General features: G+C 34.6%; 3 protein-coding genes across 4 annotated transcripts in view; all 3 read right to left on the bottom strand.

Moving 5' to 3' along the window:
- The window catches only part of LOC134743085 (ATP-binding cassette sub-family D member 3), a 96,390-nt gene extending 91,461 nt beyond the window's left edge, over nucleotides 1-4,929 (bottom strand). Inside the window, exon 1 of the mRNA XM_063676397.1 lies at nucleotides 4,919-4,929. The gene's annotated coding sequence lies outside the window, so the exon portion shown is untranslated. The remainder of the gene's footprint in view (nucleotides 1-4,918) is intronic.
- Nucleotides 1-22,587, bottom strand: part of LOC134743088 (guanine nucleotide-binding protein-like 3 homolog) — a 172,410-nt gene that overhangs the window by 72,004 nt on the left and 77,819 nt on the right. The gene's annotated exons all lie outside the window — the stretch shown is intronic.
- Nucleotides 1-22,587, bottom strand: part of LOC134743137 (uncharacterized) — a 71,464-nt gene that overhangs the window by 15,513 nt on the left and 33,364 nt on the right. The window contains exon 2 of one of the 2 annotated variants that reach the window (XM_063676479.1): nucleotides 16,796-16,846. The gene's annotated coding sequence lies outside the window, so the exon portion shown is untranslated. Of the gene's footprint in view, nucleotides 1-16,795; nucleotides 16,859-22,587 lie in introns of those variants that run through there. The other variant, XM_063676480.1, reaches the window with a different exon arrangement.

Raw genomic sequence — 22,587 nt, 5'->3', positions numbered from 1 at the left:
GGTGAAAGTTCAATTATAGTCTGTCAAGCCATTTCCGTCAGTAGAAAAAAGTTTAAAAAATGTAGGCGCGAAAGGTAATCGTCCAATAGAAAATTTTAATTTCGCACCTTTTTACTGCCAAAGTTGTTTGACCGGCTATATATCACTATTTACTTCTTCAAGTAGTTAAGTAGTTTATCTCTTAAGGTAACACGCATCAGCTCTAAAAATCCTACATTTTGTTCATACCAAAACCATTACACATCGAGAAGTTTATTACAAAAGGGTGATTATTGATGTTGCTCGGTTACCTAAATATATTACAATCACAATTGTCTTTAGATCCGATAACAGGATATGCCAGTATTGTCCTAAAATATACAACAGTCACAATTTCGAAAAGTCGCGTAGTAAATTGAACATAAAATATTTATTTATTAAATAGAGACATCTACATTGAACATGGTGGAATTAACCAGACAAACAAACTATACGTGAAATGCACCTTCAGGCAACTTATGTATCGTGGTCGTAAAATGCAACATGCAACCATGCACATTTACATACATTCCTTAACAACTGTTCTGACGATACCATACATATTTTAATAAGTTTATCACAAGAGAAATAAGTTTTACACTGTTTTCTAATTTAAAGTATATATTATTTAAAAACACCTCGGTTTTTAACACCTGCATCATTGATAAATTTAGATTAAATACGTACGTCATACATATTGGAAGCCGAAAACTGGTTGCAACCGCTTTGGAACCGCCTTTCAGAACCTAGAAAGAACAGGCACGGACCGTGAAGGATTAATTTAATTAGACAATATACGTATTATTTACTTGGGACAAACGCTGCACCGCAAAAACAATGGCCCGGCCTTGCAGGTTTTTAGAGAATAATAAGACTTGTATGATCAAGTTATTGGTACAAGTGTGCGTGTACAATGGTTAGTTCGTGCCAGACAAACCTTAATTTATTCCTGTATCAACAATGAGATACAAAACTGTGACGTGTAAGCGAACAGTTGTTGTCAAGATGATATCGTTTGATGCGACTAACAATACCTGGCAAAAGTTTTATCTACGTCATAGTAGCATCTGGTACTAGGTACTACTGTTAGGGATCTTGGCCAAATTCATAGGTACCTAATAAATAAAGTCAGTTGAAATTCGGAGATTCAAGTCAAGTATTTTGCTGTCCCTCACATTCATCAGTTGAAGTAGGTAAATCAGGCAGGCAGAACAATCTGGGGCAAGGGACGATTTGCTTATTAGGTATAAGTATAACTAAGGCGCTGTTTTGTAGAACAATTATATTTTTTTTCACAACTCTGCTTATGAATGGCATCAAAACTGATTGTCTTAAACATAAGAATATTTTATTAAGTATCAATAATATAAACATGTATATAACTTACTAATTAAGTATATTTATACAATTCCGTACTACCTATTACCTACCGAGCTTCAACTCATATGCCAATCATCATGAACGACACAATAGAGGTTAGAGGTTCTAACTTTGACAATTGTTTGCTCCTTTGACATAACCGAAGCACACAAGCGTATTTACACAATTAGCAGTTTGTTAGGTAATAAATAAAACTACGTAGCCACATGAAAGAGTCCGTTTACATTTAGCGCCTGCGAGCTAAGTAACAATTAATCTTCCCACGTAAAACAGCTTTAAAATCGACAAGCAAACCGAATATAGTAGTAATAAACAGCTCAGCTGTTATATGTTAATGAGACTAATTAAAAGCGGATGGCTTCGTCGCGGCCTGATTGTTCGCACGCAAGTACCAGTATGACATAAAACGCTAAATAATGACAAGATAATACGGCTGATCTGAACATGCTGCGGGTGTTGGTGAAACTTGCTGTGGATTGCAGGCAGATTTTATTGTAAAATGTTTTAACTGTTCATTCAATTAAGTATATAAAGGGATTAAGGATAGGTATAAAATAATAAATGCAATGAGGATCGTCAAATGTCAAGTACCTATCGTCAACCAAATTAAATTTTGAAAAACCTTGATCAGCATTCGAACTTTACTTTTTACGTTACGCTCGCATTTAGAGGTATATTGATGCGAGCGAGATGCATTGCAAATAATCATTAATATTATATCAATATCAGCAAAATTATATTCCCAAAATAGGTATCCAAAACTCTGAGTGTTTTCATTGTTTAATGATTTATTTCCAAAGTAAATAAATACACTGCGTTAGTTGATACGAAAAGAATTAGCAGATATATTAAACAAGGATTATGGAGCGAAGACACTCCAGTTAAACATAACATTCTAGCCCTTTTTTTCAAAATAATTATTAAAAATCCATCAGGCTTATTCGAACGTACACAGCGTACACTGATATGATAATGACATCTGACCGATGTCATTCAGCAATCGTGCATTTCGTTCGTAGTTGTCCGTATTTAAACGTTTCGTGCCTGCAATAGGTACGGCCACTTGGGCACCAACTTTATTATTTTTAATTAGGATTGAAACTACAATAATCATAAATGTTGATATGTGGCCGTATAGCAGGCAGGGAATATATTAGCGCGGGCGAGACCCACGATAACTAAATAACATGATTCAAATATCAGTCTGATGTCAGTATTCGTTCGAATTGGCCTGCATATGTCGACGAGAAGCGAAGTCGCGCGTCGCTCTATTGTATCGCAATGGTGCCATAGCGACAATGACGTCCGCAGGATGCGGCTATCTCTTTTATTTATTTACCATTGTAGTGTTTATTGCCGTGTACGCACAAATTGGAACGCATGATATGATAGTAAAGTTAGAAGCGATTACAGCTTTTAACGTAACAAAGTGGGCAGGGCACTCACTCTATGAGTATTTAATTATAATATGTAATACATATAGGTATAACGAACAACAAAATAATTAAACAATTGAATTTTTACTCATGTCAATAGATCAACTTATACTGCTTACGGATTTAAAGTTACAAACGGATTTATAAAATCTAATACCCACTGAGAGTATTATTTATGCAACTACGGAGAAGCATGGTTACGAGTATAATGCTGGAAAGTCGTTTTTCTCTTTTGCCAAATATTGTTGTTGCATAATTTTCGTCATCACAAAAGACATGTAGAAGTAGAAGAGTAAATACGGCTAAGTAAATTGCTAACTTTAGATAATATCTTTGTTCCACTCTACGAAAGAGCCAAAACTACTATGATGAATAAGGTGTCGATTGATTCGTCTTTATGGGCCATGTGACATAAGGTTTTTTTAAATTACATCACAAAGAAGTTTTTTTCTGTCCAAAAAAATGTAATCGGGTAAGGATTAAACACTATTATTAGTTGATTCTACCATAGATAAATAATTAAGTAGAGTGCACTCTATAAATTGATAAAAACCCATTTATAATAAGCTTCAAAAGCGAGCTTTGCAAAAATCATAAATATTTAATAATCATAAATAATATTATTTCTAATAAGATTAAGGCTAAACTATTAAGCGAGTTTTAGACTTATTATAGCAATACGTTTTACTATAAATCCTATAAACTTATTAATTATTTCTCTATTATAATTTTAACTATTTCTCTATGACTCAATGACTGTACACATTTAGTTATTGAAAAGGTTTATCATAATACTGAGACAAGTTTGGTTACTTAAACCTAAAACGAGACAATAGCAACGGCAGTGACTAATGACATCTCCTCGTCACGTTATTTCCGACATGATCAATTTAGATTGGTGCTAATAACGCCTTTTGTTTCGTTTTTTGTCACTCGATGCTAATGTAATCAATAATATCATGATTCATGAAGCTTGTCATCTACGAATATGGTTAGACAATTTGTGACCTTTATATTCTTATTTATAATTCAAGTACCTACCTCAAAACTTTTTGAATTAGAATTTTGTTTTAGGACAGAACCACTCATAATAAATTCCTCCCTCATTATTACACTCACACATCAACGGCGTGTAGTGGGGTACATGTCGTATATTTAGGGCATATTTTATTGTCAGATTATATTATATTAACTCTACGAAGTTTCAGTTTAATACAGAAAAAAAATCTCAGGTATGCCATAAAGTTATCGACAATGTAGCTTAATATTTGGCTGTAATTTATGATTACAGGTAGCGCTTTTGACTTAGTTTTGACCTACACTATAACTTTCGATACTATGACGATCATAAAATATATACAAATTAGAACCAATTTACCCCTACATTTACTCATATATTATATTTATGTTCTTACGCTGTAAGTACATATTTTATTACATGGAATGTCACGGCGACCGACTGAAGTCATTGGAAGGACGTTTCAATGATCCGGCCATCATAAAACTCTTGTTTATAGTCGTTAACGAATTTAACGAGTTTCTCCGAGTTTCGACAACATTATACATACTCACTTATTATAAGACTGAAGTTTATTTTGTTATACTTTTAATAGCTCTATTATCTAGACTACCACTATTGTAAACTACATCAAGGTTCTTATTATTTATTATACTGTCGCTTTGCTTTTGTAAATACAGTATAAGTAGGTAAGTATTGTGGTTGTCAGAAAACAACAAATTTAGGTATAGGTATATTTAATCTGCGTTTAATAAAGATTAAATTTGACGCTGTACATATATTTAATAGTAGTTTGCTTATTTATATGCCGCGTGTTTGAGTAGGTAACTATTGCTTATTGAAGGCATTAAATTCGTCGAGTCACCATTCGAGGTCTACCGCAATTTAATATAAGTATCCGATAACCAAATAAAAACAATATGTTTTAAAACATAATTATAAAGCAACAATTACTGTTACAGTGGAGGCGAACCTTGATTCCTTATATTAACATTTCCATTACCCTAATTTGCTTACCTCATGTCAATACATAGTACCTAGACTTTAAAGGTAATCGGCAAATAACATACAATTAAGTAAATGCCCTGTCGATATATGCGTGTATTATGTATGCGTGTGGGTAAACAGCGTGAACTTCAAAATTAACATCTTTAAATGTTTTCTCTTTGGATTTTAAAATTGGTAAATAGAAGACGCCAATGCTTGCAGACTGAAATAATGCCATCGTTGGAATAGTCTCTCAAGAAAGTCAAATATTTAAGTTTTCCACCTCTCATCCGAACGGAATGAAAAATACAGTGGCTCGTAATATTTAATGCGAGCAAATTGCGGAGGTGAGACGTTTTCTGCTCTAGCAGATGTTTTAATATTAAAGAAACTCATTTTCTTCAAGCTGTTTAAGAAACTTATACTTAAATGAAAGATACAAATATGCCGTTCAATTTCGTTCCGCAGTTTTGGCGTCAAAGATAACGTTCCAATGTTCGACATTGCACCTACCAACTCTTAACTCGTGTAATAAAACGCTTTGTTTGCCGCTTAAAATTAAAAGTGTCAACTGAACGTGCGGTGTAGAGGCTGAAATCATTTACATTATTACAAGTAACAGACTATTAACAAACATAAACTAAAATACAAATATTCCCTAATAAAATTATCCCAAGGAGTATAAAACCCGTGCAGTTCATCCAAGTTACAGAATCGTTATGATTCTCACGGCGCATTGGATAACGCGCGTTACTTAACCGCTCATTCAATTAATAATTATACTTATTGTTGCGCAAAGTTCATTCAAGGTTCGAGGCGTGCGACTGCACACAATGCCTGTTTTTACAAGATCGTGATACAGTTTAACAACAGGCTAGGTTAGACAGAATACTCGTATTATATTTAATTGTCGCTATAAAAATTAAGTTAAGTTAAAATTAGAGATATAAGTAATTATATATTTAAAGATAGGTAAGGCACATAGTAAATGTAACTTTCTTGAAAGATTCAAGGATAAAACGTTTGCGTAACTAGAGAAAATTACCAACAAGGTACACACCATTGACAAAGCACGTTGCTGCTTTGTTAGGTATAGATAATAATATTAATAATTGCATTGGGTATAAGTAGGTGTCGTGACATTTTTGTAGGCATCTTGCAGTTCCGATTTGATTGCAACGCTGGCCGTGAGTTGGGGTCTGTAAGGTCATATCTATGATTGTTCTGATACATATAATTGGATACATGGATAAGTATAGGTACATACATATGCTTATATGTATGCTATATAGATAATGTGATCAATAGAGATAGATATATGCGCCAAGCGTTCATGTTAAGGACCCTTATTTCTTAAAAGCGTAATAGTACATTTCGATCCTAGTGCGGAAAGTATGTCATTACTGGCAAGACTCGGGACGAGTGAAGAATGACATATCCGCACGTGTATCGAACGACGTTTTTTAATACAGTTGCGAAAAAATAAGAAAAGCAACATGTAAGGAATGGAATTCGAAACTTTTATATTAATTCATTTATTTTTTTATATTTTTTTATTTTAATTCTGTGACACTGACATCATTGACATTGACATTATGAAGAGGTGTTTTTCTAGCTTTTATTCGACTAGAATAGATTTTGTTATTATTGAACCCACTACAATGAATGTTTTTTTTTTCAAATGCATGTTCTATAAGACAGAAACAATTGTAAATATTAAAACATTGTACTATTATTACCTAAATATCGTTATTTACCATTATTTGTGTATCGTATATTTATAAAAACAATATCGAATGTTGCCTTTGGAAACTTAAAACATTCTTGCAGTATGAAAATACGCCTCTTCTTTGACAGGCGTTCCGTTCCATTCAGACAACTTATTAAGAACGGTTTTTCAACATTAAAAAATAAACCTGTTATAATACTTATAATGATGAAGAGGTAAGTAATAAAATATGAAATATGCATATTTTTCGTATTCTTACATTAACAGTAGGTTTTTATGTTGATTACGACGTTTAAAGGAAACTCATATTAACACTCATCAATAAGTAGTCATGAATTAGAACAAGTAAGAATTTAAAAAAATTGGAATAGTAAAAAGCACTAGTTCGCGAAAACCAACTTTCCGCACGCTTAACAGCCACGAAAAGTAGCACTTTTTGAGCAACTGTATTAAAAAAATAATTTACTTACTGACTTTAAGAAACTAAGCTAAAGCATGGCTAACAATAAACTAAACTGTAGTGTATTGAGTACCATCGGTTTGGAGTCAATAAGGAACGCTTATAGTTTTATTACCTATATATCCGTTTGTCTGTCTGCCTATCCGCCTGCACTTGAGCTTAGTAGAGACCAGACCTTAACTATTAAAACTATTGCAATATCGTACAATATACTCGTAAGATCGCAGGTTACAAGACATAATGCACGCCAATGAGGATAATTTGTATATGATAGTGATATTTGTAAACTACCCGGCACTTACTTTTACGAGTATCAGATAAATTTCGTGTCTATCGCAACATTCGCAACCAATGCCGTGCGACTAACTTGTAACTAATGTTTAGAGAAAACAATGGAAATTGCACGGAAAGGTTGCTAACAATAATTGCAAAGGTTAATTATTATGAGGAAAATAAGCATTATTCTTCCAACGATCGTTATTTTTAACCGACTTCAAAAAAAGGAGGAGGTTATCAATTCGACCGTATATTTTTTTTTGTATGTTTGTTACCTCAGAACTCCGTCATCTCTGAGCCGATTTGGAAAATTATTTTTTTGTTTGAATGTATATAGTCCCTAGTTGGTCCAGTTTTTGTAAAAACACAGTTTTGATGAAGGTATCCATTAGGACTCCAGGGAACTCCTCAAATCTTATATGCATACATATATCGGTTTTACTATTTTCATTAACAAGCTAAATATAGGTAGTTACAATACTGATTCTTTTGTTCTTATCAAACTATAACAAGGGTTGGCATTCCGTTTTTTTTATATCTTAACGTAAAGTGACGTTTTTGTTTTTGTTTTGACACTGACACATCTAATCCATTTTTTTTCTAGACCTATAATATTTGACATATCTTAAAGTTCGAATCGGGCCGATAGTATCTAGATACATACCTACTCTTACCGCCATCTAAAATTTAATATTCCGCCAATAAACATTATTTCCGTACAAATACATCAATGTTCTTCATCATCATCAACATCATATCAGCCCTTTATCGCCCACTACTGACTTGTTGAGCATAGGCCTCTTCTAGTACGCCATTTATCCCGGTCCTGAGCTAATCTTATCCAGAAGTAACCCGCAATCTTCCGGATGTCGTACATACAATGATCTAACCATTAGATAGATTCTAATGAATTTAGTGCCGGTATAAAGCAGACAACTAGACATCCCAAAGTTAGATTCAAATTTCGAATGAAGTTAGAATTTATAACATTTAAAACTTTCGCGGTTTGAACACATATTAAATCACATTTAAACGTCGGTAAATAAAGGTAACAAAATAAATTCGCGATAGACCCGTTTCTAAATGTGATTTAATATGAAGTTAGAATTTATTTTTATTATTATTATGAGATGACCTGTAAGGTTTGTAATATTTTACGAGTTCCTATAAGTATATATCGGTGAGGACATACAAATATCGTCGTATAAATTAAATCTTTGCTGCCATAACCATGCCAGTCTGTGATCATCTTAGTTTCTGTGAGATCTAAGTACCTCTCACAGTAATAATTCACGTCGCCCAAAACCACTGAGACGCCCGATTGCTCATAACTCTCATAATTTTCGAAATACGTAGGTGCGGTACTTACAAAACTAATTGAAAAAAATATAATTACTCATTCGTTTTTACCGTTCCTTACTCATTACTTACTTCTGTTGTGGACTTGTGGTGACCTAATGTCACAGACAAATAACCAACAGAAATTTTCTCGAAAACAGGTTTCAATTCAAGCCACCCACTGGCTTTGTTGAGTTTTTAGTATACCTAGTCATTAACAAACAATAGACCAATATATACAGTTATTTTTATCATAAGCGCCGCTAAGTGGGTGTTTAAGTTTCAATAAGTAACAAAATTTAATTCGTTTAGATTATTAAATTAGCCGTATTACTACTTTATGGGAAACAACTATGCCAATACGTTTTTGGATCTCTTAAGATAAAGATGTGTAGTTTATTTTTCGAGTAGGCATATTACAATGCACTTATGAACGTCATATAAAGCTACCCCGGCTCTAACCCTACATCTCTGACCCGAGAAGATTTAAATCCCTCCTTAATTGTAGCCTGATAGTAGATCAAACAGGTATTTTTTTTTTCAAAAAAGCAGGTATGATGGTTATTTTACGGTCTGTCATTAAAACAAGTCGAATTTTCCTCCTGTAATTCGTTACAAGCGTGGACATATTTGATTTTCCGAGCAAGTGCGGTGTTTTTAGTTTATCTCCCAAAAGATCTCCACCAGAATTTCTCCAGATCCATGTTGATAAAGACCGTGAGAAACTGTGTAATCTCACTTCCCGTCCACGGATATCATGTTTAACGGTGTTAGCCCTGGCCCTGTATTACAGCTTACCGAGTATTAGACTAAACAGACCAGTGTAACTGTGACTTTAGGGTCCGTGTTAAAGACGCGAAACACCGGATCGCTCGTATGCTGGTTGAGTGGTTGATGTAGAGTGATTTATGGAGAACAGAACAGCCCTGCAAGAGGCTCGCCACTTGTTTTGAACTTAATTCTACGAGTAACTAAAGCAGCGTAAATCCTACAATGCTTTTGTGTTATGCAAGATAGTTGTTCACGTAAATACCAGTTTTAAATATTCGTAGAGAAAAGTGAATGAGTAAGACCATAGAGTAACTTATACTAGAGCGGTACTGTCATAGTAAATTTTGTAACCCCAGTAAATTCACTGCCATCTGTCGACACACTTTAAAACTAAAAATAAATATTTATAAAAATACGATAAAATGTATTTAAATATGGATAAATGATTTTTTTATTTGCAATAATTATTTTTATATGATTTTGATCCATGTTATTTTACTGGTATGCGTTAAAATTATAAATAACAAACGAAACAGTCAACGCCCTCTATACGAGTGTAGGCCAAAACTAGTGGCGCCATCTGATCGAGAATCAAATTTTCGTGATTTTCGAGGCACGTTTTTTCCTTAGACTGTATCCATCTATTACGGAGTTATATCTATCTTTGGTAAGACTAAGTTGTTGTTGCTAGGCAGAGTGATGGCAGGTGGACTAAAATGTTAACGGAATGGTGGCCGCTTTCGAATGAAAGAAGCCCCTGGCGTCCATCGGCTCGTTGGGTGGACGACATCCGGAAGGTTGCGGGTCACTTCTGGATGAGATTAGCTCAGGACCGGGACAAGTGGCGTACTGGAAGAGAGGCCTATGCTCAGCAGTGGGCGATAAAGGGCTGATATGATGAAGTTGTAGGTACATGTAAGTAGGTAAACTTCGTAAGTAGTATCTAAAAGTGCCGTGTAATCTGAATAAAGTGCTACTCAGATCTGACTGTTACACATATTTATGTGTACATTTATGCGTTACCTTTTAAGTGGGTACAACCGAGTGTAGTCACAAATTGGTCTGTTTTGACCCGTCATACAGTTCACAAATGACTTTAACATTTTGATAACTATCGATCTTAAAATATCCTTTGCTTAAAACGACACATATCTATTATCTTTTTGAATCTATCATTTACCAGATTTACATAAGTACAATATCAAAACATCAACAGGTTCCCATGAAAAAGTAAGTCAATTGAACAATTATCTATAAATATGACTAATTACATCCACTAACGCGATCAATCGCAATTCTACTTGTCAATCAAACGATGCAATTAACGAATTATTTAAGTTTTTTGCTGTAAATAACATTAACACTTGTTTCTATAACATAGACATCAACGCGCACGGAATTCCTTTACCGACGACGTAAAGTAATCTTAAATACTTGTAACGATCGTTCGATGCAACAGTTAATCGGGTTGTTATTAATTTTCTAAATAAAATTAATTCATTTTAGTAAGCATTTGCATCTTTTCCTTCGAATTTCACAAGAAAATATTGTTTGACTTCCCTGATATGGTGAATAATCATAAAAAGCGTGAAACGCGACATGGTTGCATTTGATGTCGATTGTAGCACGTGAGAAAACTTGATGCAAATAGAGATGAATTCACGGTAATACAGTCTTTAAGACCCAACATGAGGTCTGAGGGCCTACAGCGAACCACGTTCGACGAGTTGCCTCTCTCACTTCTATACGTAAGTGCGACACGGAGGCAACACGTCGAACGTGGTTCGTGGTAGGCCCTCTGGTTATAGGATTAGGGCCGAAAGCGCACTAAAACGAATAACTGTGAAGAAAATTACCAATGATAGTCCCTCAATGCACATTGTCATATCAAATATGGATTCCTATCTTACGCATAGGAGATTTATTATACATTATTTCTTTTTGTTTTTTTTTTTTTTCAAGTTTTTGTCCATTGATAGAATATGCATATAAATGATATAATTAACAGAACCTTACTTATAGAAAATACTAATAATTGGTTGCAAATTAGGAGATAATACTAGTAATCCCCTTGAATTTTAAGAAACCGTGATCGTTATTGATAAACAAACCGTAGAAATGCTCAAATAGTTACTCTGTCTAATAGTAATAATATTCTGAGATGCACGAGGTCTTCTGATGCAAATAAGTAAATTATTCATAGCACTAAGGCACTGTGTCCAGACATAGTTTGAACACAAACTAATTACAGAGCCTTGAACCCACTTCCTAATACTAATGGTTCTAATCGAACGCACGATTTAGTGACGTCACGGCGCCGGCGGCGCATACTGCGTCAATTTGTATACATGAGGCAGCTTTGAGCTATGTAATGGAGGAGGCGTTGGAACCCATATGGAGTAGACTGTTATCATTACCTGGGGTTAGCGAAGGTTTGACTTAGTGTACCCATACAAATGTAACTCTAATTACATCATAGTAATCTGTTGATATGGAGTCAAGGCCACATCTATTCGCTTGTCCCTCTGGTTTGCTTGAAACGAACAGAAATTCTTATTTCTAACTAAACGAAACTAAGGCTAAACTAAGGTAAACTAGGCTTTTGCCTAGTTTTAGTTTTTAGTCGCTACTTCACAGGCGCCTGTAAGCGCCCACTAGCTGGCAGCGGCGACTTTATGTGAACACGATAGCGATATGCATGTCGTATGTATGTAAGCGAGCGCCAGTGTGATAAATGCCTAAATGAATGCCGAGAGTTGATTTCGAAACTTTAGTGTAATTTGATTATTTTCGATTCACTATAAACATTCTGATAGATCATCAAATTCGTTGCCTGTTATAACAATCAGAATAAGCCTCTAGGGAGGTTTTCCCAGTACATATACATATATGTCTAAATCAGAAGAGTTTTAAGTCCATATTTCAGCAGTCTGCTATTACACGATGCGTGGCATATTTTCAAGAAGAACATTACTTTTATTTGCCATATTTAAATGTAGACATATGCAAGGTGTAATAGCAAAGACCTCATACATTACATCCACAGCCCTTTGTAGAATGTCATAGTCGTTAAGCTAATCGTCCGTTGACCGTCATGGCAAGAAACGCGAGGCATGTCAGAAGGACGGAAACTCTTACATATTAATAGCGGAAATCATAATTGTTGTACTACTTAGGGATATCTCGGGCAAAGGATGTAATTGCAGGCTGAGTCAGTAAAATATGGACAATAGAAATGCAAACTTAAGTAATAATAGGTCATTTAGGCAGGTCATATAATGTGGCTCTAACTGTCTATAAATAAATAACTACCAAAGTTCGCTTAGCTCTCAGCACTAGAGAGTACTAGTATGTTTTATTTCAAATTATAAGAGGAGAGCGATATGTAGTGGCGTATTTCCAAACTAACTAATAATTTTAAAATTATCCAGTTACTAGACTAACCTTTCCTTGATAAATATGATCACAATTTCTGCTATGACTAAAAATATTGGATAATATGTTCGGAAGACGTAATATCATGGACTTTACATATGTTTCGAAATATTCTTTAGGAGAAACACAAAGATAATAACACCTCAATTGTACCTACAGATATATCAGTTAGTTGTACTTATAGTTTTCTACATGATTTCTTAAATGTTTATGGTATTTGGCTCAACACCGGGCATTATGAATTTATGACAGTCTAAATCGTTATGGTAATTTTGGTTTAAGTACACCATAAACATTACGAATAAAGTAAGTGGTTTGTGACACATCTTCCTGCTCGATGCTCATGCGCCGCCAGGCATTCATTTGTTTCTTTTGTTGCAAGCCGCAAGCCCAAGTCATCAGTGATGACGTACCCAACAATAAATAACTTGTAAAATAAATACGTGTAATTGACCTGTGTGCTGATCATTTACTTTTCTTACACAAATTGGATTAAAGTAGGTATTCGATTTGTAACCTTATTAGGCATGGAAGTTTAAGGGCCAGTTGCATCAACCACAAACATTGATCAACATCACTCAGCTCAGCAGTGAACTATGAAACTTCCCAAACAATTACATTTAGCAAACGTTTTAACAGCGACAGACGGTTTGGTGCATCTGAATATAACTATGGCTCCTCGTGTATATGTTGATATAATGTCGAATACTACAGGTAAGTGTGTGGAAAAGCTGCTTACATTACACTATACGCCTTGTACACAAGACCTGGAACTAAACATTATTTACGACATACGGATCAGAAAGCTCTGGAAAGGGGTCACTGGAGCGTTCTTTCTGTTCAAAATCTAGAACGCCGTGAATGCAAACACAGCTGCTATACCCAGAGACGATGAGTGCAAACAAGTAAGTATATATATAGTTACATAAAATTAATAACGCCTGTGGATGCCTTTTACAGTATTTAGCAGTTTACAATAAAATGAGTTCAATATAACTGTATGCCACAGGATATCTCTCGCTGTTCCTTTTAATGCGGTTTTTTTTATTTTGTCAATGGGAAAAAATTAAAAATCTAACATATGTCCGTAAGGTATTTAGGAAGTAATGTGACTGAGTGTGTACGATGACTATGATTAAGATTCAGTTTACATCAAAAAGAATTTGGTTTACATAATACTATGTTTAGTTCGTCAAAAGGACCATACAGTAATAGGTACACATTCACGACAACATGTCTTCGAGACTATTGTGAGAGCCCGCATAAGCGATTATGTCTGGCTTATAATACCTACTCGGTAACTATAGCCAATTATTCAGTTATGACCAATAAATAACAATAGGAATAAATAGACATTTCGATGAAGTTAATCGTGTTTTAGTTTTAATTTCCCAACGAGTGAAAGGCAAGGCCGAGACAACAATGGCGGAGCCGGAAAGACGATCCATTCACGGGGCTTTGTTGCCGAGATCCTTGTTACTGACTGGCTTCAAATAGGGTGCAAGTACAGTCAGCTTCAATTGATGTTCAACGGCAGTGATATAAGTTAGTGATTTAAAAAATGCATAAAATGTTCGATTGTATCATCAATGCCACAACTCGTACAATCTTATACCTTTAAACGAGCAATTCTTGTATATATTATATACATATATATACAGTTGTGTACAATAAAATAGCAGTCAATAGGAAAATGAAAATTAGGGGAAAACTATAACTTTAGATCAATTATATTGGATGAAATGGGTTTAGATGTAAAGCTTTTATTGGAAATATTAGGCAAGATACTAAATTACAATTATAGTACACAATTGTATTTATTTCGTAGTGTTAAGTTTTTAAAAGAATTTCCGCGAGGTAGTAAAAAAGCCGATTTTTATGATTATATATTTATATATTTCGGGGATCTCGGAAGCGGTGCTAAAGATTTCCATGAAATTTGCTATATGGTGGTTTTCGGGGGCGAAAAATTGATCTAGCTAGGTCTTATTTCTGGGAAAAGCTCATTTTTGAGTTTGTATATGTTTTCCAAGCGAAGATCGATCTCCCAGATAGGTATTAAAATGTTAACCAGCATACCTCTAGACTAGGGTAGGTACGCGCGTATTATGTGTAAAGATAGGGTAGGTACGTGAGCCACCTAAGGGCGCACCAGAGGCAGCTAAACTCTAATAACGCGAATTAAAAATTCCCTACTCCAGAGCACCCAGTCGCTGCCTGTGGCCGAAATCGATCGGGAGAGCATCATCATCATCATAAAAAGCATTGAAATCAAGGTACATAAGTTCATTCATAATTTAAGAGCATGGCTCTTGTCGGTGGAGTATGCGCCAATTTTCTCGGTCCTCGGCCAGGTTCTTTAGGTCCCTGTAAGACACGACATAAGTTAGGCGAGCAATAATAAAAATACCTATAAACAAATAATAATCGATACGTATGTAACTTTCTTAGTTTTTGCGCTTGATGAATTTAGGTACTTATCGTTCACTTATCAAATAAAGCACTAAGTATGCTTTTCGTCTTGCTTTGGATGGCTACAAGAACAATGTCAATTCGGCTAAATAAATAACTAGTTCAGTGCACCGGAACAGAAAAACGTTGCATTGATCATCTTCAGAATCGTTGTTTCAAATAAAACTATGTCCCTGAGTCACGACACGAGTCGAATGTTTCGAACAGACGACAAGTGCACGTCGACAGTAAGAAAAGTATTCTGTACAATTTATTGACTTCGTCTTTAGTTTCTCTTTATTACTATGATTGCTGAATCCGAGTCTTCATCAAATTAAAGTAAAATTGAATATAACAACTATCGGCGCCGTACGTTTCGAAAGTGATGGTATGCACAAGTTCAGAGAGCATTTATTATACACGTATCAATGTAGCGTTATAAACTAAAATGCCAGACGCGTGCGTGAGATGAAGTTACAAGGTATGGAAATACATTTACATATAATAATTGTATAACCATGATCGATATACAAAATCGCCAGGTGTCAAATAGATATTTAGTACTAAATAAAAGTGCATCATGGAATAGGAACCCCAATAGCAAATAAAACATAAACGGCGTGAAACAGATAAAGAGGTCGCCCTACATTTTCCAATGGCTGCATGCCGCTACCACTAGTGCAACTTTAATCACCCACAATCCTCCACTTGGAGAACTAAGTTTCCATGCCTGCTCAAACTTATAAGGACACTTTACAGTTATGGCGGTGAATCGGCAAACAAAGGGAGCCAGGACACATACATTCGCACATTCAAGGCAATTTCATAGTTCTATTGCGAAAGTTTCGAAAGATAAGCGAGGGGAGATACGTTATCGATAACTAAACTACCTCCTTACACATAGTATGCATACATAGTAGACCTTAACAATACTCTAGACGAACAGTTAAAATCTACTTCGGACTCGATGTTCGAGAAAAATCCTAAACGGATATTGCTGGACATGGAGTGCTACAGTGTTGACGAATTCGTTAACTGATACAAGTCAACTGACCCATCTACACTAAATTTGTATAAAAAGGATAACTATAGGCCATTTTGCTGTCATCAAAATATATGGCATGATTCTCATCTCTCGTTTTGGCTACTCTGGATTTCCCGAGATGTCTCCAAGAAAAAAAAACACTATAATAAAAATGAAAAACCATACAAAACTAAAAAAACTCGAAACTACACTAGACATACACTCAAGTTACTTATTAATTGTAAGGTGCAGGGTGCAGGTATAGGAACCATATCGAGTTTCTTTTACTGTAATTGGACTAGTATACTAACATATGTAGGTATTTAGTAGGTATGTATATCATTATAAAACACTATCAATTCAAAAATAAGTAGCTACTTCTAAATATCGACCTCAAATTAAATTAAATGAAAGAATCTATGTCTGCATCTGTTAAGCAAGACAATAACGTTTATATAAAACTTATACTCACTTAGTTACAGATCCATGTTCTGCGAAGGCCGGGTGTTGTAGACTTGCCAGGCTGCCGCCGCCTCTGTAAATAACCAATTTCAACTTTTTTAACACTTTCTGATTTTGACCATTTCAACATTGGAATTTATTGATTGTGGCCATAAATTTTCGTTTACAGGAACAGGTTCCACGTAGGCCTTTTTAAATTCATTGTTGGTCGCGTGTTTTAAGGGTTACGCAGTAAAAAAAAGTGTACAGAACCTGCTTTTAGCTCAACCTAATAGCAGACGCATTCGCGTAGTAAAGTATTGTATCTTTTCAACGGTAACACTATCGTAGGCATAACATACGATATTTATATTTCTAACGCTTGACCCGATGGATGTTCCTAGTTTTATAAGGTGGTGCACACGTTTCGCCGTATTTGCCCAAATAGGTATTCCTGATACATTTTTAAGACAAGATTTACAGATTTGGGTCTTCACAGACTTGTTGACCCAATTTCTGCAAATGCCATGAGGTGCGTGCGCCATAAGAGTATATCAAGTATATGGTAACTTTTTGTGCTATATCATAATACCTTATCGACAAATTTTAACCCTAACACTCATGAAAGGTATTTAACTTATAAAACTTCATTACACACATACTGTGTTTAACTTATAAAACTTCATTGCAACGGACAAACTAGACCTAAAAATTATAATGTTTAACATTTGTAATTTTTTTATCATCACCTTACAGATACATAATAGAATATTATTCTGTGGGCGGTGTTCAATCACAGAGATCGATTGTCAATCGCTCCATTACATTTGATAGCACTATCATAAAGATCTCTCTGTGTAATAAGTAATAACACCCACCATTGTTTTGCCACATCACGCAAGCATTAAACGTGTTAGAAAATGTGAGAAAGTAAGAGTATCACATCGATCAGGCAGATCAATTCCATACTAAGTATTGGATTTATTTAATATAGTAACATTTGTTAATTAAGTAATACGCCGCGGTCAGCAAAGAGCCAAAATCAGTTAAAATTGTGACATAATAGGTTTTTTAAATTAATTTTCATTACACTTAATTTTCATTACTAGTATACCTATACTAAAGCCTCGTTCGACCTGCAGTTTTTTTTATTGGCACTTGCCGCCCTAGGGATAAAATTCGTGCAATCGGTATGAAAATATATCTAGGTACATAAACAATAAAGTTCCTATTGCAAAAAAGCAAAACATCTCGTCTCTATATATCATCTCTATATTAACATATAGATACTTTTATTATTTTAACAATATTTTTACTTTTATTAACTCATGCAGCGGTAGTCTCAAAACCACCTTGGCGTCGGCACGAGGTAAAGTAATTTCCACAGGGACCTCCAAAGTAAACTCATCTTGTTTACAAAATAATAATGGCTTATCAGAACCGACTGATGGTTTTGGGAAACCGGATCAAGGATTATGCCACGATCATATTTGGGTGATTAAAAAATATGAAGACCATAAACGGCTCTTTATTACCTGGGTATTTTATTTATTCAGTGGGACTTCTGTGTGCAGGTATCAATTTTATTTTACGGTGTCTAATTTTGCTTACCGGGTCATTGAGAAGTTTATTGTAAAAAAACTCTGTAAAATAATTACAGGATTAGAGGTAATATAAACTAAGGTACTCCTTAGTAGTCCTTATTAGTATTATAGCCCTTACCTTACCTGCTAGTACCTTTACTAGGTAAGTAAGGTAAGGGCTATAATAAACTAAGGTAATTACTCCTATAAGAACTATTATCTGTGTCCATATTTACCAGTAGATAAGTATCAACTTATTTTTGTTAATATTAATATTGAAATTGAGTTCAGAGCCCATGCATTCACAAACACTTCGCATTATAAGACAAAAATGTTTTATTCAGACGGATTCCAGACCGTTTAGTACTTAGTACGTAACTACCAACAACGCAAATAAAACAGTAATAAAACATAACACGCAAAGGAGCATGAAAGCCTGAAAGGGGAATGAAAGAAAATGTACTATTATGGAGTTATTTTTGTTATGATTCGTAGCATGACAACGTAGTCTGTGTCATGATTAATAATAAAATTGAACAGAGTATCAGTTCGTTTAACGAGATCTTACTCTACCAGAGAAACGACTGGTGTGAATGCCACAAACTCAATTGAGTATAAATACTATAAATTGAATAGTATAGTAATACCCAAAAGCTTGATATAAGCTTACGTCAATAACTTGTTTTTAATTTAAATATGTAGTTAATTAGTTTTATATAAAACGTAGTTAAATATTTATTTTTTGTAAATCTCTACGTCTAGTAGGTACCAGGTACATACTTGTAACTACAGTAGTTATTTAATTGAAACTAAAGCTATACATGCTCTTAGTATATACCTGTATTCGATTTTATTTTAAATTAATATACCTGTATTGATTATGCGTGTATTACTCGCAAATGACTCATTTGCAGCATAAAAATAAATATGTATAGAAAATACAAATTTAATACCTAAATAATAAAGCATCAAAGCTATAACAAGCTAGATTTCGCGACTGAGGCCTCGCTCTAACCGGTTGCTCTTTTAAGGTCAGGATACTCAGGATCCAAGATCTAGCTAGATATTCTAGATAATAAGTATAATAACAATATACCTATCCACTTATGCGTATACATTATTGTAATATGTTCGGCTATTTTTTTATCAAGGATATTTTGAGCTTAGAGTTTATACGATGACGAAGGAACTACGTAATAAAGTATATTAAGTAACCTAGAAATCATCAAGGATAGGGAGAAGAGAACGAGAAATACACGTACTGATGATGACAAATATTAGCCAGTTTTTTGCTCAACACCAGAGGGCTAATTTTGTTTTTGTACACTACAAATTACAACAAATAAATAGATCAGATCTCGACACGTAACGCCACAGGGCCAACTACCTTAGCAGTGACATGACAATGTGTTTTTTGTCCATGACATTATTACCTAAACGACTAATTATTCTATCATTCGCCAAAATTACTCGAACCGTGTGACCAGCCAGATGTGCGATTATTAATAGTACTTAATGTATCATTATTTGGTAACAATTGCAGGAGGAGCAGATCATCTGATAAATTATATTACTTTTAACAAAAATGATTCTTGCCGCTTTCTTACATTAAGCATCCGATATATGTTTATATATGAGAAATAAACGAAAACTGCGTTTTTAGGGTTCCGTATCCGTACCCAAAGTGTAATTTTTTTACAGATTATGTATTTCTGTTGCCGCTATAACAACAAATACTAAAAACAGAACGTTTCGTGCGCGAGTCCGACTCGCACTTCGCCGGTTTTTTTTTTAAAGATTCCTTGGGCCTATGTAATATTACTAGAAATAAGTATAGCGTTTTTTTAAATTTATTATGATACTTTATTAGTCTAGAGTGCAAGTCAAGCCCCTATCCATCGCATTAAAGTTAAATACCACCTAATCGAATCACTGATCAAATCTAAACCGGACGCGTACATAGTCATCCATCTTAACCTCAAAAAGTATATAAATAAGTATAGATACCTACGTGAATCTGCATTACGACTAGAAACAAGTGAAATTTAAGAAAATTGAAAACTCATTATTCCCTAACACAAACATTAAGGTAGAATGTTAGTGTACACGTATTGTGGTTTATAGAAAGATGGAAAGGCTACTTGCGTGGCTGCTGCAGACCGCAACCAGGAGAAAAGCGCAAGTGTCCAATATAATAGGGGCTCTCTAGGAACAAGTGCAATCTGTAGGTTGTATCATTCATATCTGCAGCAAAGTTTATAGGTGCTATCTATCTACTTACAGTTTTCACTATTCCAGTCATATATTATTTTCTTAAGTAAAAGAAAATTAAAAAAACAGCGGCTGCAAAAGTTTTGGTTATTTAGAATTTTATTTATGATTTTTAGTTACCTGCTATATATTAACTTTTTTCGTTACAAAATGTGACAAAGTAGCAGTAACACCCATGTCAACTTGTGATTAGAGTGTGTTTTGTTTTTTGTTCATGTTTTTACAGAGTTCACACATCATGGCTCGTCATTAGTCACACGAATGACGCCCGAACGAGGCACACATATTTATGCTGTTAAATTTGTTTTCACACATGGCTGTTGTATTCTCCACTCTGTTCTTATTATAGAACTGAGATGAGATGATATTTATCATATTACTAAGTGGCTGTTGGTTTTAAAAGATACTATTTATACGTTTAGTTGCATTAGTCTTTAGGTGCCTACTTAACATATGATTTCAGTTTTTTTTCAATAAGGTGAACAGGGGTACGTACCTCTATCCATCAAAGTGCAAAGTAGGTACCTGTATAACTTATTTTTTTTTATATTTATAAAATATCTGCCTCCTGATATACCTACCGATAGCTAACATATTAACCTAACTACTTCTCTATTGAGGAACTCCACTATCCTTACATTACACGTCTCGACGCGCAACCCAAATTTGGGTTAACTTGATTACAAGCATTTTCAATAGCGAGCATATCCGTTATTCGGCTAATGTAATAAGAATAACCATTAACCCAAGTAAAACCCAACACGGAAATCTAAAACTAGTGCAGACATTAATGATTTGATTACCCATCAAGATATGCCTTCCTAGCTGCATCAATCAGCTACTTACCCAAATCTACAGATGCTTATCTGTTACGTGATTTTATGATTTATAACAAAGTGAATGTTTGCAGTTACCGTTTGCCAGCCTTTGACAGTCATACATGCAGGTTACGTTACGATTGCAACAGTCGGTACTAAAAGTAATCATCAATTTGTCAATGATTTGTTAAGGTCTGAAAAAGTCTTGCGACGTGGTTCTTTATGTTCAATAGAGTCACGAGCGCGCTCTCTAAAAGGAGCCAGTAAAGGAAAATGTGCCTTGATACATTGTAATAGACGTGTAAGAAAGTAATAGGCACGTCTGAGACACGGGTCTCAGTGAAGTAATAGGCCCACGCTTGGCTTGGCGGCTTGGATTTCGGCTTGACATATTTGGTTACTGTGTTGATAAGATGTTAACAATAGGGTATCATTATCATTATCTAATAGATAAATATCGTCTTTAGCCCAAGAAGGAAAGACTTGAAAGCTTATTATGGACTTCCATGATAATTTATTATTTTATGGAACATTTATACCTATATGAATAAGTGAAAACATATGTATATTATACATGCATAAATAAAGTAAACAAACTACCTGCAAATACAGTGATGATGATAATTGATAACCCAGTTTTTACATAAAATATAAATGTGGCTTTCCATCACAGAAGGGTCCTTATGCAAGTGCATAAGTGCAATAAGGGCGTTTCCATCTAATTACAATAGAAATTCTGATAGAAAGGTCCTTATTGCAGATGTAGCATATATGGACCCTTCTCTGATGGAAAGCCACAAATAAGTAGGTACATAAGTTTCGCGTCGTTGGGAATCTTTGGCGTCAGAACGGGTAACTAAAATAAGTTAATATTAACATAAATGTGTACAAATTATATCGTATAAGTACCTCACATAAAGTAATTGTCACCATGAAAAGGCTTAATCCGATAAGGTACTCGTACCGGCAAAGGCGGTTAATGCATAATTAGGTAGCTGAGACTTCGCAACTCAGTGTCGCCCACGGAGTGTCGCCGCCGTTTAACTTGGTTTGTAATTTGTATTGTGCTGTATATTCGGTAAAAACGTGATCAATTTTTTTGGCTCACCCTACGCGAGCAAGATGCTCTGACATAGAAATTTTATTGGTAT

The sequence above is a fragment of the Cydia strobilella genome, chromosome 7, assembly GCF_947568885.1.
Source record: "Cydia strobilella chromosome 7, ilCydStro3.1, whole genome shotgun sequence".
Classification (NCBI taxonomy): Eukaryota; Metazoa; Arthropoda; class Insecta; order Lepidoptera; family Tortricidae; genus Cydia; species Cydia strobilella.
The sequence above is the reverse complement of the archived record's forward strand: the minus strand, read 5'-3'. Positions and strand labels throughout refer to the sequence as shown.